Source organism: Anolis sagrei, chromosome 8, assembly GCF_037176765.1.
Source record: "Anolis sagrei isolate rAnoSag1 chromosome 8, rAnoSag1.mat, whole genome shotgun sequence".
Taxonomy (NCBI): Eukaryota; Metazoa; Chordata; class Lepidosauria; order Squamata; family Dactyloidae; genus Anolis; species Anolis sagrei.
The window spans coordinates 10345823-10364133 of record NC_090028.1 but is presented as its reverse complement, the minus strand read 5'-3'; the positions used below and the strand labels follow the sequence as shown (position 1 = coordinate 10364133).

General features: G+C 44.9%; 1 long non-coding RNA gene across 1 annotated transcript; it reads right to left on the bottom strand.

Annotated features, from left to right (window-relative positions):
• Nucleotides 1-11761: 11761 nt before the first annotated feature.
• LOC137097541 (uncharacterized) lies at nt 11762-17039 on the bottom strand. The gene is made up of 3 exons (XR_010910256.1): nt 16864-17039; nt 13805-14065; nt 11762-12121 (listed from the first exon to the last, which is right to left on the bottom strand). It is a non-coding gene; the product is annotated as an uncharacterized lncRNA (long non-coding RNA).
• Nucleotides 17040-18311: the final 1272 nt, after the last annotated feature.

Here is an 18311-nt window from a genome sequence, read left to right as displayed (position 1 = left end):
CACACACACACACACACCACACACTAGCCGTCCCCTGCCATGTGTTGCTGTGGCCCACATGGGGGGTTCTGTGTGGGAGGTTTGGTCCAATTCTCTTGTTGGTGGGGTTCAGAATGCTCTGTGATTGTAGGTGAACTATTTATTTATTTTATTATTTATTTATTATTTAAACTTATATGCCGCCACTCCCCTGGGGCTCGGAGCGGCTTACAAGAATAGCTAAAATTTAACAAAGTTTAAAAGCAATTTAAAACAATTTAAAAACAACAGTTTCAAACATTAAAAGCCTGTCGGAACAGGTATGTCTGACATGCCCTGCGGAAAGCTGGTAAGTCCCGCAGGGCATGAACTTCGGGTGGCAGAGCATTCCAGACTGATGGCGCCACTGCTGGTTGCCGCTAGACGCAAGGTCTTGACACTGGGGACTTCCAATAGATCTTGGTCCTCAGAACGGAGGGATCTCTGGGGTTGGTAGGGGGTGAGACGATCCCTCAGATACATTGGCCCCAGACCATGCAAGGCCTTAAAGGTGAGTACCATCACTTTGAAAGTGATCTGGTGCTCAATTGGTAACCAATGCAGCTGTAGTAAGATTGGTGTTATGTGGCATCTCATCGGAATTCCCGCAAGAAGCCAAGCAGCTGCATTTTGTATCAACTTGAGCTTCCGAATCACCGACAGAGGGAGGCCAATGTAGAGGGCGTTACAGTAGTCCAGTCTTGAGATGACCGTAGCCTGGATCACCGTAGCTAGGTCGTCCCTGGACAGGTAGGGGACCAGCCGTCTAGCCTGCCGCAGGTGAAAGAAGGCGGTTCTGCTCACGGCGGAGACCTGGGCCTCCATCATCAGCAGAGGGTCCAAAAGGACTCCCAGACTCTTTACCAATGATGACGGGTGTAGTGCCTCGCCATCCAGGGTAGGCAGCTGGATGTCCCCACTGCCCGGTCGACCCAGCCATAGGATCTCCGTCTTTGCTGGATTCACCCTCAACCTGCTGGCACGCAGCCATCCAGTAACGGCCTCGAGGCACTGATGGAAACAATCGGGTACAGAGTCCGGTCGGCCTTCCATCTTCAGCACCAGCTGAGTGTCATCGGTATACTGGTAACACTCAAGCCCAAAACCTCGAACCAGCTGAGCAAGTGGTCGCATATAGATGTTAAACAACAGAGGGGAGAGAATGGCCCCCTGAGGAACCCCACAAGATAGAGGGGACCTCTCAGAGACCAGGCCTCCCCTCTCCACTCGCTGTCCACGGTTGTGAAGAAAGGAGGACAGCCAGTTTAAAGCTCTCCCCCTGATTCCAGCAACAGCAAGGTGGTGGGTCAAGAGATTGTGGTCGACTGTGTCAAATGCTGCTGTGAGATCCAATAGCACAAGCAGCGCTGACCCGCCCTGGTCAAGCTGGCATCGAAGGTGATCCATGATGGAGACCAGCACAGTCTCTGTCCCGTGCCCTGCACGGAAGCCGGATTGGAAGGGATCTAGTCCGGCTGTGTCGTCTAGGAATTGCTGCAACTGCTCCGCTGCTGCCCTCTCAATCACCTTGCCCAGGAACGAGAGATTTGAAACTGGGCGGTAACTGGAGGGAACCAAGGGATCTAAATCTGGTTTCTTCAGCAAAGGAGAGACCACCGCCTCTTTTAAACCCTCTGGAAAGACTTCTTGCTCAAGGGAGCTGTTTATGATCTTCAACAGAGGGTCACGTAATCCCTCCAAGCAGGATTTCACCAACCAAGAGGGACACGGATCGAGGGAGCAAGTGGTCGGTCTAGCTGCAGCTATGAGCCTATCGACAGCCCCTGCATCCAGCGGGATGAACTGGTCGAGGACGGGCCCAGCAAGTGGCCACGGGGTCTCAAGTTCTCTCACTGTATCAATTGTGGCGGGGAGGTACCGGCGAAGTAGCGAGATCTTGTCTGAAAAATAGCTCTGAAAAACCTCGGCTGGAGGGGCCTGATCACCACTTTTTGGGACGGTAGGAACCGTCGTTAGAGATCGAATTATTTTGAACAATTTTGCCGGGCGTGAGCTAGCAGACGCTTTCAAAGAAGCATAATATACTCGCTTTGCCTCAGTGATAGCATGCTCATAGGATTCCCTGAATGCCTAATAAACTGATCCCGATGCTCCATCACGGAGTTCTCGCCGCACGCCCTCCAGCTGTCTCTTTTCCCGCTTCATCAGTCGAAGTTCCTCGGTGAACCAAGGAGACCGATTTCGGCGGGGTCTGAGAGGGCGTCTAGGGGCGATCTCGTCGAGTGCATTGGATAGCCTGATGTTCCATGTGTCCACCTGCACATCGATCGAGTCGCTGGCAGGCTCCAGATCCCTCAGAGCATTCCGGAACCTACTGGGTTCCATAAGTCTCCTTGGGCGAGCCCAAATTGGCTCAGCGCCCTTGTAGCGTGGATAGGCATGCTCCAACTGGACTCTCAGGACGCAGTAATCCGACCATGGAACCTCTATTGTGGAGGCTTGGGTCACTTGAATTCCTGCGCTGAAAATCAAATCTAACGTGTGCCCTGCCCGATGCATGGGCCCAGTAGTACAGAGGGAGAGTCCTAGTGTCTCCATGGTAGACACTAGGTCCACAGCCGCTAATGAACAAGAGTCTGCATCAGCGTGGATATTGAAATCCCCCAAGACGATAAGTCAGGGGAACCTCAGGGACCACTCCGACACAGTCTCAAGCAGCTGGGATAGGCTGTCCACTGGTGCGCTGGGCGCACGGTACACCAGCAGAAAGGCTATGCTCTCACAGGAATCCCACACCAGGCCAACACTTTCAATGCCAGAGATGCTCAGCACAGGAACTGCCCTAAGAGAAAAACTTTCTTGGGCGAGCATAGCCACCACCACCACCACCCCCCCCCCCCCCGCCTCCCAGTCCGCATCTGGTGAGTGATTGCATAACCTGGAGATGTTATTTCCTGGAGTAGGATCTCATCCCCCTCTTGGATCCAAGTTTCTGTAATAAACACTTGGTCAGCTCCCTATAAATCTCAGCAAGTACAACTCCCGAATGTCAAGATTCTATTTTCCCCAAACTCCACCAGTATTCACATTTGGGCATATTGAGTATTTGTGTGGCGTTTGGTCCAGATCCATCATTATTTGAGGTCATAGTGCTCTCTGGATGTAGGTGAACTACAACTCCCAGGCTCAAGGTCAATGCCCACCAAACCCTTCCAGTATTTTCTGTTGGTCATGGGAGAACTGTTTGCCAAGTTTGGTTCAATTCCATTGCTGGTGGGGTTCAGAATGCTCTTTGATTGTAGGTGAACTATAAATCCCAACAAATACAACTCCCAAATGTCAAGATTCTGTTTCCCCAAACTCTACCAGTGTTCACATTTGGGCATATTGAGTATTTGTGTGGTGTTTGGTCCAGATCCATCATTGTTTGAATCCACAGTGATCTCTGGATGTAGGTGAACTACAACTCTCAAGCTCAAGGTCAATGCCCACCAAACCCTTCTAGTGTTTTCTGTTGGTCATGGGAGCCCTATCTGCCAAGACTGGTTCAATTCCATCATTGGTGGAGTTCAGAATGTTCTTTGTTTGTAGATGTACTATAAATCTCAGCAACTACAACTCCCAAATGACAAACTCAATTTTTTTGAGTGAAGGACATACATTGGGTTGTTAGGTGTATGCTGTCCAAATTTGGTGTCAATTCCCCCAGTGGTTTTTGAGTTCTGTTAATCCCACAAACAAACATTACATTTTTATTTATATAGATAGACATAGACATAGACACACACACACACACACACACACACACACATATAATGGTTGAATGAAAAGTAATGCCTCCACCTTCGTTACTTGGGTTTGGATGGCAAATAATCCTTTGAATGTGCTCTTTGAATGTGTAACTATCACTATTCACTTGTCCACATAATCACCAGACAATTGGATACATTTCTACCAACGATGAACAAGTTTTCCGTCACAGAAGTCGACACTCTGTTTCCACAACCAGCATCTCACAGTTCTCTCAACGTCTTCATCGAAAGCATAATGATGTTGTCGCAGATCTTTTTTCATTTCTGTTAACAGATGGAAGTCAGATGGTGCTAAATCTGGACTGTATGGGGGATGTCATACGGTGGTGAAATCCAGTCTCTGAAGTTTCAAGTCTGTGCACTTTCATTTCAGGGTCTGCATCCTGGGTACCCATCGTGCACAGATCTTCCGATAGCCAAGCAAAGCAATAATGTGACCCATACGTTCTTGTGAAATGCTGATTCTGCTTGAAATTTCTCTCTGAGTGATATGATGATCGTCCTGAATCAATCTGTCAACCTTTTGCTTGTGAAACTTGGTGGTTGCTGTCACAGGACGTCCAACACTTTGTTTCACGCAAGTCATATGTTCCCACCCCAACATCTTTGAAGTTACTCGCCCAACGACGCACAGTGCTCACATCAACACAATCACCATAAACAGCTTGCATTCTCTGATGAATCTCTTTTGGGGTGACACTTTCTGCTGTCAAGAATTCAATGGCTGCACGTTGCTTCAGTCGCATTGTCCGGGGGGGGGGGGGGAGGGAAATCCGAATTTGAACCATTTACCTTTTTTACAGAAATATTCCATAATGTTCAGATGTCTCCCAAGGTTTGTTTTTTTATATTCACAACCATTAAGCAACTTTGGTAAAGCCTAAGAAGTTTTGAAATCTCATGCTTTCCCTCCCCTGGCGATGCAAGGGAGAGATGAGAGCCTATACTATTTAGCACTTTGAGATCTTCTCTTCCTCCTCCTCCTTGCTCCTCCTTCCCCCAGATATAGTAAGTGGGCTATCAGTCAATAAATAAATATTATAATCCTTCAGATTGAGGTCTGAACCTGCCATTCCCCCAGTACATATATTCATGTTTTCCCTGCTCTGTCGTACTACACCTGGAAATACATTGCAGGATTTTCAAAGGCCTTTTGGCACTGCTTTAGCCCAAAGTGCTCTTCCAGCAGTCACCAGCCAATCTCTCTGTAATGCTAAAAATACAGCTTAATGGTGTAACATTAGAAAATGTTGACCATTTCCGCTACCTTGGCAGCCACCTCTCAACATTGACACCAAAATACAACACCACCTGAGCTCTTCGAGTGCAGCATTTTTCTGAATGAAGCAGAGAGTGAGCATCAAGACATCCGTAGGGAGACCAAGGTGCTTGTTTATAAAGCTATTGTCCTCCCAACCCTGCTATATGCCTACGAAACATGGACTACTTACAAACGTCACACTCAACTCCTGGAACGATTCCATCAGCGTTGCCTCTGGAAAATCCTGCAAATCTCTTGGGAAGACAGGCAGACGAAAATCAGCATGCTGGAAGAAGCAAAGACCACCAGCATTGAAGCGATGCTCCTATGCCATCAGCTCCACTGGGCTGGTCACGTTATTCAATTGCCCGATCACCACCTTCCAAAGCAGTTACTATACTCCCAGTTCAAGAACAGGAAGTGTAATGTTGGAGGACAGGAAAAAGGATTTTAAGATGGGTTTAAAGCTAACCTTAAAAACTGTGGCATAGACATTGAGAACTGGGAAGCCTTGGCCCTTGAGACCACTAACTGGAGGTCAGCTGTGACCAGCAGTGCTGCAGAATTCAAAAAGGCATGAATGGAGGGAGAAAGGAAGAAAAGGAGGTGTATCAAGCCAACCCTGACCGGGACTGCCTTCCACCTGGAAATCATGTCCTCACTGCGGGAGAACATGTGGGCTCCATAGCTACTTACGGACCCACCACCAAGACACTACATTTGGAGGAGCATCATCCTCGGGCTACAAAGGATCACCCAACTGGAACCCAGTCCCTTTGGATTCCTTTGCCTTCCTTTCCTTCAAAGGTTTGCAGTGCGGCTTGTTTCTTTGTCAAGAGGAAACGGCTTTTGTTCCAGCCAAATGGCTTGTATGTGCTGCTGCCTTGTGCCATCAGGAACGGTGGAAGCAAGCAGGTCTTTATGACTCCCATCACGAGGTTGACATGTTTACTCCCTTTACAAGTCAAAACAAGTTTGCCTCCCTTTCAGCTCTTGTACACAGATATCAACCTTGCTGCCGCTAGTTACCATTGTCTGGAGCCAATGAGTGTTTACACTTCGGTTACCCTGAACAAAAGCATACCCCCCCTCCCCATTGATCCTGATAAGTCAGGGTTGCCTGAAGATAGTTCTCAGTGAAAACTTCTCCTCTCACGTATACAGAGCGCAGAATCACAGGTTGCTTTAATACTGACTGTGAAGGACCTTATCCAGTTACCAATGTTGAAGCTCCCAGTCCCAGGTAACATTTTCTCCCCATTTGCCTCAAATAGCAAAAAGTCTTCAGCCAGGTATGAGCAGAATCACAAATTCAATACATATTCCACAACTGTCTCAATTTGGCAGGCATGGTCCCAGTTATTTCTCCAACTATACCAGTATTTATCAACCTTCCTAGTGCTGTGACCCCTTAATACCGTTCCTCGTGTTGTCGTGACCCCCAACCATAAAATTATTTTTGTTGCTACTTCACAACTGTAATTTTGCTACTGTTATGACTCATTATGTAAATAACATTATTTTCGTTGCTACCCATATATTCTGGCATATAAGACGACTGGGCGTATAAGACGACCCCCAACTTTTCCAGTTAAAATATAGAGTTTGGGATATACTTGCCATATAAGACTACCCCTCTTCCAATGCACACCAAATAAAAATTTAAAAAGCATCAGATTTGATTTCAATATGGTAATTTTCCTATTACTGTACCTCCTTCTCTGCCTCTCAGATCTGGCACATGTGCACCTGCACCGCTTCACTGCAGTCTTCAGGAGTGAGATCTGAGAGGCAGAGGAGGAGGGACGGTAATAGGATACAAGGGCGGGCCAAACAAGTAAAAGTTGTGTTTTTCTGGGCCCAGGAACACTCTTATCTCTTTTTTCCATACCCCAGGTGCCCAGGATGCCTGCAGCTTGCTCCGCCCTTCACTTACACCTTCCCGGTGAGGCGCCCCTTCACCTCACCATCGGGACCGCATTAAGTGCACGAATCCTGATGAGTGAATTTTCTTCTACCGTACTTGTACAGTGTTGCCCTTAATGCTTTCATACAGTTGCTGCATATGGCAGGGATGCAGCCACTGCCATTTTTGAGCTCCCCCCACGATATGCAGCAACCACAGATTCTCCAATCCAGGTTGGAAGTTTCAGCACCCGCTCTATAAGACGAGTCCCATGTATAAGACTACTTCCGGGTATAAGACTACTCCCGCATATAAGACGACCTCACGTATAAGATGACCCCTGACTTTTGAGAAGATTTTCTTGGGTTAAAAAGCAGTCTTATACACCAGAATATATGGTACTTTACAACTATAATTTTGCAACTTTGGCACAAAAACCAAATACACCCAAATTTGAATACTACTGGGGTTGGAGGGGATTGATTTTGTCATTTAGGAATTGTAGTTGCTGGATTTATAGTTCACCTACAATCAAACCATTCTGAACTTGACCAGCAATGGAATTGAACCAAACTTGACACACAGAACTCCAATGACCAATAGAAAATACTGGAAGGATTTAGTGGGCATTGACCTTGAGTTTTGGAGTTGTAGTTCACCTACATCCAGAGAGCGCTGCAGACTCAAACAATGATGCGCTGCAGACTCAAACAGCTCCACTAGTGTTTGCATTTGGGCATATTGAGGATTCATGCCAAGTTTGGTCCAGATAAAACATTGTTTGAGTCCACAGTGCTCTCTGAATGTAGGTGAACTACAACTTCCAAACTAAAGATCAATACCCACCAAATCCTTCCAGTATTTTCTGTTGGTTATGGGAGTCATGTGTGCCAAGTTTGATTCAATTCCATCATTGATAGAGTTCAGAATGCTCTTTGATTTATTGTTGAAGGCTTTCATGGTTGGAATCACTGGGTTGTTGTAAGTTTTTTCGGGCTATATGGCCAAGTTATTTGCCAGCAAATATGGAAAACACAAGAATGGCCATCAGACTGGAAAAAATCAACTTATATCCCCATACCAAAAAAGGGAAATGCGAAAGACTGCTCAAACTTCCGTACAGTGGCCCTTATTTCTCATGCCAGTAAGGTAATTCTCAAGATCCTGCAAGGAAGACTCCAGCAATACATGGAGCGAGAGTTGCCAGATGTTCAGGCTGGGTTTAGAAAAGGCAGAGGAACGAGAGACCAAATTGCCAATATCCGCTGGATAATGGAGAAAAGCAGGGAGTTTCAGAAAAACATCTACTTCTGCTTCATTGACTATTCTAAAGCCTTTGACTGTGTGGATCATAATAAATTGTGGCAAGTTCTTGGTGGGATGGGCATCCCAAGCCACCTTGTCTCTCTCCTGAGGAATCTGTACAAGGACCAAGTAGCAACAGTCAGAACTGACCACGGAACAACAGACTGGTTCAAGATTGGGAAAGGCGTACGGCAAGGCTGCATCCTCTCACCCAACCTTTTTAACTTGTATGCAGAACACATCATGCGATGTGCGGGGCTGGATGAATGCAAAGCTGGGGTGAAAATTGCTGGAAGAAACATTAACAACCTCAGATATGCAGATGACACCACTCTGATGGCCGAAAGCGAGGAGGAGCTGAGGAGCCTTCTAATCAAGGTGAAAGAAGAAAGCGCAAAAGCTGGGTTGCAGCTAAACGTCAAAAAAACCAAGATTATGGCAACAAGAATGATTGACAACTGGAAAATAGAGGGAGAAACCGTGGAGGCCGTGACAGACTTTATATTTCTAGGTGCAAAGATTACTGCAGATGCAGACTGTGGCCAGGAAATCAGAAGACGCTTACTTCTTGGGAGGAGAGCAATGTCCAATCTCGATAAAATAGTAAAGAGTAGAGACATCAGACTGGCAACAAAGATCCGCCTAGTCAAAGCCATGGTATTCCCTGTAGTAACCTACGGATGTGAGAGCTGGACCTTAGGGAAGGCTGAGCGAAGGAAGATCGATGCTTTTGAGCTGTGGTGCTGGAGGAAAGTTCTGAGAGTGCCTTGGACTGCAAGAAGATCCAACCAATCCATCCTCCAGGAAATAAAGCCCGACTGCTCACTGGAGGGAAGGATACTAGAGACAAAGTTGAAGTACTTTGGCCACATCATGAGGAGACAGGAAAGCCTGGAAAAGACAATTATGCTGGGGAAAGTGGAAGGCAAAAGGAAGAGGGGCCGACCAAGGGCAAGATGGATGGATAGCATCCTTGAAGTGACTGGACTGACCTTGAAGGAGCTGGGGGTGGTAACGGCCGACAGGGAGCTCTGGCGTGGGCTGGTCCATGAGGTCACGAAGAGTCGGAGACGACTGAACGAATGAACAACAACAACAATGGCCAAGTTCTAGAGGCATTTTCTCCTGACGTTTCGCCTGCATCTATGGCAAGCATCCTCAGAGGTAGTGAGGTGATAATAATAACAACAACAATAATAATAATAATAATAATATAAAAATAAATACATAACATAGGAAATACAAGTGAAGGACATACATTGGGTGTCTTGAGTCCAAATTTGGTATCAATTCGTCCAGTGGTTTTTGAGCTCTGTTAATCCCACAAACAAACATTACATTTTTATTTATATAGATTATCATAGCACAATATTAATATTATATATTACATTGCACTATAATATAAATATAAAATTTAATATAAAATATATAATTATAATATATTATTATTATTAGTAGTAGTAGTAGTAGTATATTGTATTACATTATAAAATACAGGGTTTGCTATTATCCAGGGTTTCAGTTATGTACACTGTGGTGTGTGACTTGGAAAGTATCTTGCCGTACGAACATCTCAAAGCAAAATGTTTCAGCTTTGGCCTTCTTCGGCTTCTCTGATGTGATTGCCCCACGTTTCCACCCATTTAAATGATTGCCTTGGCACCAAATCCTTGTATAGTCATTGCTTGCCGCGATGATTTCAAAAGACAAAAGAGGGAAATGTTCCCTTTTCCTGAGAATTGTCAGGAAACTTTCCAAACATTATAGACATTTTCTGTAGTTTCCCACTTTTTACAAAGAAAGACATGGTTTCCATTAAGCCACATCCATCTCTTTGTGGACGTGCTTGTTGGCTGGTCAGAACTGGAAATGGCAAAGCAGAAACCAAATCAGATTCTTTAGAAAAGACAGAATGGCATTATAGGAATCTGATCGGCCCTGAAGGCCAACTAGTCCAGTGTTTCTCTGCTTCCTAATGCCACGACCCCTTAATACAGTTCCTCATGTTGTGTTGACCCCCAACCATAACATTATTTTTGTTGCTACTTCACTGTATGAATCGTAATGTAAATATCTGATATGCAGGATGTATTTTCATTCATTGGACCAAATTTGCCACATATACCCGATACGACCAAATTTGAATACTGATGGGGTTTGGAGAGGATTGATTTTGTCATTTCGGAGATGTAGTTGTTGGGATTTATAGTTCACCTACAATCAAAGAGCATTCTGAACTCCACCAACGATGGAATTGAACCAAACTTGGCACACAGAACTCCCACAACCAACAGAAAATACTGGAAGAGATTGGTGGGTATTGACCTTGAGTTTCGGAGTTGTAGTTCACTTACATCCAGAGCACTGTGGACTCAAACTGCGCTGCATATTCAAACAATGATAGATCTGGACCAAACTTGGCACGAATACTCAATATGCCCAAGTGTGAACACTGGTGGAGTTTGGGGAGAAGACACCTTGACATTTAGGAGTTGTGCTTGCTGGGTGTTGTGGCTCAGCTTGACTCTGAGTCTGAAGCTGACCCCTGTGGGCTTTGTGAGCCAGAGTTCCTACAAGATGAGGATGAGGATGATGGGTTACAGATTTCTGCTCATGCTTCAGAGAGGGTTGACGGTGAGGCTGCAGAAAGGGAAACGGCAAGTCAGTTCTCAGGGGAAAAGAATGTCAGTGAGAATGATAACGAGAGTGATTTCCCACATGGCCAGGTGGAGATGTCTTTGCCCACCTTGCCTTCCCACAGTGATCCGGTCCGGCTGCTGGACCAAGATAAGGGTTTAGAGAGCCTTGAAGATAACGAATTAATGAGCAGACAAGATCGTCTGTAATTAAGGGTCCGGAGAAGCTCTCGCTTGGCAAGCAAGCGAGAAGCCAAGTGTGCCAAAGGTCATCACAATGCATTCATGTCTGCAAAGGGTATTTAGCCTTCTCACTGACACACAGGCGTTGTCAGTCCAACGTGGCTCTTTCCATGCAAACTTCTATGGATTAACCTTGGCTTTAAGCAGCACGCTTCTGGCTTCCTGAGTCTGGGATTTTGGGTTCTTGTGTTCAACTGTTTTTCATGGACTATTGTTTGACCATTACTTAAAGGATTATGCTTCATGTTTTTGCCTTTGGATCTTGGGAATTATGTCTTTGCATTTAAACATTTTGGGGAATTTGCATTTCTTATACTATGTTTTGATTTGCCTTTTCTTCAATAAACTACAAAATCTACAGCTTTGGTGTGGTAGTGTTTGGGAGGAAGGTGAAAATTACCCTGAGTTGCAACACTGGGATTTATGGTTAGCCAACAATCAAAGAGCATTCTGAACCCCACCAACGATGGAATTGAACCAAACTTGGCACACAGAACTCCCACGACCAACAGAAAATACTGGAAGGGTTTAGTGGGCATTGACCTTGAGTTTTGGAGTTGTAGTTCACCTACATCCAGACGGCACTGCAGATTCAAACAATGATAGATCTGGACCAAACTTGGCATGAATACTCAATATGCCCAAATGCGAACACTGGTGGAGTTTGGGGAAAATAGACCTTGACATTTGAGAGTTGTAGTTGCTGGGATTTATAGTTCGCCTACAATCAAAGAGCATTCTGAACCCCACCAACAATAGAATTGGGTTGAGTTACTTCCTCAGCCCCCTGACGTGGATTAGCCCAACAGTATCTCTGAGATTCGATCAAATCATTTCTTCCTTCACAGCTGCCCTTTGCTTGTGATTTCCTTGTGATTAGTCTAGCCGTTTTCAAAATGATCGTTGCTCACACGTTTTATGAGTGGAATGGAAACATTTCTTTCTTCTGTTTTTCCTTCCAAGAGCTCTGACTCAATTCCTGTGATAAACAATGGGAGCAGTTTAACATGATGGGAGTTGTAGTCCAAATTATACAGATATTCACCACCCTATATAGTTGTATTTCATAATTTGACTAGCATACATACTTGCCTGGGATTGCATTTCCTTTCTCTTTCTCCCTCATAAACCTTCTCCCCTTCTCTTTCTTTCTTTCTTTCTTTCCTTCCTTCCTTCCTTCCTTCTTCCTTCCCTCCTTCCCTTCCTTTTCCTTCCTCTCCCTCAAGCACCTACCCCTCTCTTCTTTCTTTTCCTTCCCTTTATTTTTTTCTTTCCTCCTTTCTTTATATTCTTCTTTCTTCCCTTCCTTTCTTTTCCTTCCCTCATATCTTTCCCCCTTTTCTTTCTCTTCCATCCTTCCTTTTCCTTTCTTCCCCCTCCTCCTCCTTCCTTCACACTCTCTTTTGTTTTTCCTTCCATCCTTCCTTTTCCTTTCTTCCCCCTCCTGCTCCCTTTCTTCACACTCTCTTTCGTTTTTCCTTCCTTCCTTCCTTCCTTCCTTCCTTCCTTCCTTCCTTCCTTCCTTCCTTCGCTCTTACTCAAAAACCCATCCCTCTCTTCTTTCTTTTTCCTTCCCTTTGATTTTTTTCTTGCAGACTTGGTACAGCTTGTTAAAAGTTACAAACAAAACAGTCAATTGGTGAAACCATAGAGATGATCTTTCTTTCCTTTCCTTCAGTTACTGAGGTAACTTTTCCCCAAATGGTAGGAAAAAATCCTGGGATCTTTTCACCCTAACCCTGAGCTGCTATGGTTAGAAAAAACAGGTTTTTCCCCCTATCTATAGCATAAGGTTAGCTTTGGAGATAAAGTAATGCTCAATAATATTCAATAACTCAATATCTATCTATACTCAATTAGACCCAATAATACTCAATCACTCAATTGCTATTCTATCTATCTATCTCAATTAGCTTCTTTATATATATAACTCAATCAGCTTCTCTTTATCTCAATCAAGACTCAGTTGTACTTACAATGATTTTTTTCAGAGCTAGCTACCTGCCTGGCCAACAGCACATCTGGAGCTTTCTTTCTCTACACTGAAGGAGGCAGGGGGGATTCCAAAATGGAGACCACAAACCCTAGGAAAAAGGGCGGTCTCTAAACCCAAAGAGATATTCTCCTAAACCAATAGCTGCAAAAAGGACCTGCAGGCCGGCTTTGCAGACTGATACTGTTTAACTTCCAGGGTGCTGCTGGGTCTGTAGCAGCCCCGGGGAAATGCAAATGAACACTATCCCATGCAACTAAAAGGTAATGCAAACTATGCTCCTGGATGCAAAACTACACACCTCATCCCGCAGATTCAACCTTCAGGTCAGCAGTTCAGCAGCAGAGGAGTTTAACCCATTGCACCACTGTGGTCCCCATTCCGATGGAATGATTCTGATTGGACAAAATCAAAATCTTCCCAAAACACTTCTCATCTTTTGGCAGAGAAGTCTAAAGGCATATGGAGCCATGGCAGTTAAAGTGGTGCCAAACTGCATTCGCTCTAAAATCCCACCATTTTTTCAGCCCACAAGCATGTTGGACAGCCTTGAGAGGCCCCGTGCTCTTGCTTAAAGACGTGAGAGCAGCTGAAGTCCTATCTGTGGTGGGCCTCAGTGCTTATCATGGGCTTTCCCCCCTTTATCAGAAATCCAGCACTCAAACTCACAAAGTCTGACTCCTTTCTTTTGACAGCAGTGTGTGACTACATTGTCCCGGATGTCAGGATGCCTCCGTTTTCTTTCCAGTTCCGTTGCTGCCTTGCGGGCATGATGTTGATCACATTATTATCTTTTATTATTTCCTTTCTCTTGCATTCTGTGCAAATAGACGTTTCCACATTCTGCTTAAAAATAGCGTTGTTGCAGAAATAATACAATAGTACAGCATACTGTCCATGTTGTAGTAGAGTCTGTTGGCAATGCTGCAACTGGTAGTAGAGGAGGGAAACGAGGTGCCCAGGTGTTAGATGAGGAGCAGCAAAGGAAGAGAATTCAGGAGATATTTATTTATTTATTATTTAAGCTTATATGCCGCCACTCCCCTGGGGCTCGGAGCGGCTTACAAGAATAGCTAAAATCTACCAAAGTTTAAAACCAATTTAAAACAATTTAAAAACAACAGTATCAAACATTAAAAGCCTGTCGAAACAGTTATGTCTTACATGCCCTGCGGAAAGCTGGTAAGTCCCGCAGGGCACGAACCTCAGGTGGCAGAGCATTCCAGACTGATGGCGCCACTGATGTCACCCACTGATGAAGAATCCTTTGAAGGTTTCTCCGAGAGTGAAATGAGTGAGGAGGAGGAAGGAGATTCAGATGGGAATAGGGGAACTAAGAGGGTTACTCAAGAGCAGGAGTCAGATGAGGAACGTCAGAGAAAGAAGATTTGGGACATACTTACTGCTCCCACAGAGGAAGAGGATTTCATGGGTTTTTCTGGGAATGATGGGTCTGGGAGAAGTGGGGATGAATAGGAACCACTGGATTGGACCAAAGTTCAGGAGATTTGGAATGTGTGTACTCAGCCAATGTCCAGTGACACTTTTGAGGGGTTTTCTGGTGGTGGGGATTGGCAATCTGGCGATACCATGGAATCGTGGGGAGACCTAAGTCTTGACAAAAGGTGGAAGAGGGATGGGCGTTGGCATTCAGCTCTAGAGGCTAAGCCAGCGGATAGTGATGAGGATGGGGTGGAGGGCAGCTCATCATCGGATGATGAGCTGTAAGATAAATGAAGGCACTGGAATGATAGAACTTTGCAGTAGGCAAAGTGTTGGTTTGTGCCTTGGATCTTGTTCCTGCCGCTTTTCTTGTTGGGCTTGGGTCCTGGATCTGCAGGTTGCTGCTTTCTTCATGTACCGATCAGCTTGGATTCTCGTAAGTGTGGATTTCCCCTCTCTTTGACTTCTGACTGTTTTTGACGACGACGCTGCCTTTTGGACTTTGGAACTTTCAACTGGGATTTCTTCAACTTTGGATTGCTTCTGGACGACAGCTTCTCTTCACGGCTCTTTGTTTTCTTATTATCTTTGAAATGTGTGATTTCGGTGTGTTTAATCCGGATTTTTTGCCAGTTTAATCTGGTTTATTTTCCAAGTTTGTTTTTCAAGCTGCAAATTGCTGCAAACTTTGAGTTTTGACCAGAGGCACTGAAGCAAGTGTCTCTGAGTCCTGTTTACTTTGCTTTAATAAACTATTGTTTTGGATATACTCCTTTGTCTGGCTCTTTAAGGCATCTGGGTTCCGACACAGATGCCTTAAAGGGCCAGACTCAGAGTTAGTTCCAAAATAGTTATTAAACAAAGGAAAAAGACTCAGAGGCACTTAACTCAATGTCTCTGATCAAAACTCAAAGGTAAAAACCAGTCCTGGTTCAAAAAGGTAACTAAAGTAATAATCTGGATTATCCGGAGAAAAGAACCGGATTAAACAAAGCACTCCGAAAGTCACACAAAACAGCACAGCATGCAAATGGTTAACAAAACAAAGAAGCCGCAGGGAAGAAAGTGTAGTCAAGCGAAGTCCAGGGTCGTAGCAAGCAGAATCTGAAGTAGCAAGTTCCAAAGTCCACGGAAGCAGCATCGTAGTCAAACCGGTCCAAGGTCAAGGAAGGGGGAAATCCACACTCACAAGAATCCAAGCCGAGTCGAAAGCACACACAAACAGAGGCAGCAACCTGCAGATCCAGGACCCAGTATCTAATGCACGAACGTAAACCAACACCTTGCCTTCTGCAAAGATTCCCCATTTCAGAGTCTACTTTTATCTTACACATCATCATCAGAAGATGAACTTACCTCCGCCTCATCGTTATCCCTTGCAGCTGTTCTTTATTCCACATGTGAACTCCTACTCACATCTCTCCAACTTCTCCATCTTCTGTCAAGAATTAGCCCCCCCCCCCAGACTCAGATGTATTCCCCAATTGCCAGTCCTCATTACCAGAGAACCCTACAAATGTATCACTGGACGTTGGCTCCGCACATACAGCTTGTACCTCTTTCACCTTAGTCCAGTCCAATGTGTCATCACCGTCTTCATCACACCCTAACCCATCATTCCCAGAGAAACCCACGAATGATTCCTCATCTGTAGGAGCAGTAAGTATATCCCAGATCCTCTTCCTCTGTTGCTCCTCATCAGACTCCTGCTCCCAAGTAGCCCTTTTCCTTCCCTTAGACCAATCCATGATGTATCCTTCCTCCTCTTCACTTGTTTTCCCATCATCCCCAGAGAAACCCTCGAATGACTCCTCATCTGAGGGTGCCATAAGTATGTCCCGGATCCTTTTCCTCTGTTGCTCATCATCAGATTCCTGCTCCCGAGTAACCCTCTTTCCCCTTCTAGTGCCCAAACTACTGTTAGCATTGTTACTCGCAGGCAATATCTACTACAACAAAAGGAGTAGATATTGGAGTAGATATATCCAGTGGTGGTGCGAACCAACATCCCAAAACTTCTAAAGACAATGAAGAAAGATGACACGAAGATCAACTCATTTGAAATTTGATGCCAGAGGAGAATTCCATGACCGATAAATGGGTCTTAAAGCAAGAAGTATAATTGACCAAATTCAAGCCATATACTTTGGATATATTATTGGACAACATTATTAAAGGATGACAACGGTAAACAAATTGGAACGTGGTCGAAGTCGAAAACCACATGCAAATGCAAACGATGCAGATTCAGATATAGATATATTACCCAAGGAGGCATAGGATACCTTTATGCTGATGGAGTTATTCATCGTGTTGTCGTAGGCTTTCATGGCTGGAATCACTGGGTGGCTGTATGTCCATATTCCAGAAGCATTCTCTCCTGACCTTTCACCCACATCTATGGCAGGCATCCTCAGAGGTTGTGAGATCTGTTGGAAACTAAGCAAGTGGGATTTATATATGGTGGCCACCCATCACCATTTAAAATCAATGGGAGAAGGAGAAGCCTATTGTAGGAAGGCACCCAGCTATTGATTAGTTCCAGTGCATCTACACTATAGAAATTATGTGGTTTGACACCACTGTAACTGCCAGGGCTTAAGTCTGTGTAATCATAGGAGTTGCAGTTTAGTAAGGTGTCAACACTCTTGGGCAGAGAAGGCCTTGTAAAACTACAACTCCTACGATTCCCCAGTCAAGTTGGTTTAAGCCGTGACCAACCATGTTAACTGTACACTCTGCGGCATTTCAGGAAGCTCATCTTTAGAGGAAGAGCCGTGGTCAGAAAGCTCGCCGCAGATACAGTCAACCTGTTACTTCCCTTTTGCTGCCTTCTGCAAAGCATTGTGACACAGCCTGGCATGGAAGTGAAGCAACCCTTGCTGGTGCGGATGGATGAGAGCAGTTCTGCATAGGAATGGGTTTGCTATGGCTACATTGTTCCAAGATGATTGGGCCAGCCACTATGCATCTACAATGCAGAATCAATACAGTTTGACACCAGTTTAGCTGCCAGGGTGCAATGCTTTGGAATCCTGGGCTTTGTAGTTTGGAGAGGCACCAGCACTCTGTGGCAGAGAAGGCGAAAGAGTTTGCAAAATGGCAACTCCCAGGATTCCTGAGCATTGAGCCATGGCATTACAGTGGCATCAGACTGCATTAATTCTACAGTGTATGATCCAGGTTACCTCCCTTGATCTGGATTATGCGAATCCACACTGCCAAATAATCCAGATTATGTGTCTTGATCTAGATTATATGAGTCCACATTGCTATATAATCCAGATTATCTGTCTTGATCTGGATTACATGTATTCACACTGCCATATAATCCAAATTATCTGCCTCGATCTGGATTGTATGAGTCCACACTACCATTTAAACCATATTATCTGCCTCAGTCTGGATTATATGAGTCCACACTGCCATATAATCCATATTATCTGCCTCGATCTGGATTATATGAATCCACACTGCCATATAATCCAGATTATCTGCCTTGATCTGGAATATATTAATACAGACTTCCATATAAACCAGATTATCTGTCTCAATCTGGATTATATGAATCCACACTGCCAAATAATCCAGATTATCTGTCTCGATCTGGAGTATATGAGTTCACATAGCTATATAACACAGATTATCTGTACCGATCTGGATTATATGAGTCCACACTGCCATATCATCCAGGTTATCTGCATTGATCTGGATGATATGAGTCCACACTGCC